Consider the following 1,702-nt stretch of genomic DNA (forward strand, 5'->3'; position numbering starts at 1 on the left):
CTGCATTTCATTAAATTCTTGAATCCCAGCACCCCTGACCAAGTGAATTTCAATTCCAGCCCTGCAGGAGAACAGAAAGACCAAGGTTCAGTGAGCAGAACACCCAGCCTGGCACTAGAGCTCACATGTCCAAAAGTCTGTAAGGAAACGCACACGCATAGCAAAAGCAACGGTATAAGACCAAAATCAGATCTCCTTGCTTCTCTGTGTTTTGCAACTGTCTCGTAAAGCTAACTTAAGACAAAGATGGCTGGTAAGATGGCACAGCAGATAAAGGTGCTCACACAGTGGCCTGAATTCAATCCCTGAAGCCCACATGGAGGGAGAGAACTGATTCCCAATGGTTGTCCTCTGACCTCCACATATGCAACATGGCATACCTATGTCCTACTTACATGTAACATGCATGTGCGTGCACACACACACATAAACACACAAAATTTTAAAAAGAAAATGTTAATCTTTGAGGAATTTCCCTGGGTCTGATCTGAAGTTGGCAGCAAGATTTCCAACGTGTTCACAGCACTTTTTGGACTCTTTCTCTCTGGTTTCACCGCCCTGGATAAGCATCTTTGGGCCTCTAGACTCACAGCAGACTCGTGGTCTATGGAAGTCAGTCAGCTGGGGCCTGTAGTCTGCAGAAGGAGGACCTGCACAACGCACCTGGTTTGTTTTGTTTCATTTTTTTTTTCCAAATTGCTGTGCAGCCATTACTGGACTACTGATTTGCACCTGTCTCCTTTGTGAACGGGGACACTGAGGAAGGGCCAAGCTGTCTGCCTATTGGCCCTTTTGGCCCAGGAGTTAAGTACTGTGCTTACCGCATGCTAAGACTTCAATCGGTATTTTTTAAATTTAAAGCCAGCATATTGTTCTGCATATACAATTTTCCATAGAGGGTGGCTAATGTCAGTGCAAGTCACAACACGGCTATTGATTTTCCACCGAAAACCAGAGTTTAAAAACTGAGGGAATAATCTTTTACATAAACATTCACAATGCCCCTAGGAATCAGGCGCCATGTGTTTGTTTGTCTTCTGTTCCCCTCCATGTGGTGTAAATAGGGTTGGCAAGAGCCCAGGGAACACATGTGAACAAATCTCACGGGGAGGAAAAGGTCATGGGCTTTGCCAGCAGCTGGGGGCTGTCCATCGACAGCCATGTTTACGTTTAACATCGGTGTCCGTGTGAGAGAAATGACACGGAACAGGATAGACTTGAACTCTCCTTGGAGGAAAAATGGCCCTATGATGTAGTCTTCCTCCTGAGAGACAGTCAGAGAAAGGTCAAATGATGTCTGAAGATAAAGGCGTGAACAAGGTCAGGCAACCAAGACTGAGCCAGACAATTCCATGACTGTAGAGGGATGCATTTACCCTCTTGGGAAAAGGTTACATCCCATGTCTACATTCTTGTTAGGAGAGTGGTGAGGAAGAGTTGGAATGATAGATAGATAGATAGATAGATAGATAGATAGATAGATAGATAGATAGAGGGTGGATGGATGGATGGATGGATGGTGGGTGGATGGATGGATGGTAGATGGATGGATGGATGGATGGATGGATGGATGGATGGTGGATGGATGGATGGTGGATGGATGGATGGATGGATGGATAGATGGATGGATGGATGGAATAAAATACATCCACTATAAGGTCCAGTAGTTCATCCCTTACTTATTTACTCCAGAGAAATGAAA

The sequence above is a fragment of the Grammomys surdaster genome, unplaced genomic scaffold, assembly GCF_004785775.1.
Source record: "Grammomys surdaster isolate TR1022 unplaced genomic scaffold, NIH_TR_1.0 167, whole genome shotgun sequence".
NCBI lineage: Eukaryota > Metazoa > Chordata > Mammalia > Rodentia > Muridae > Grammomys > Grammomys surdaster.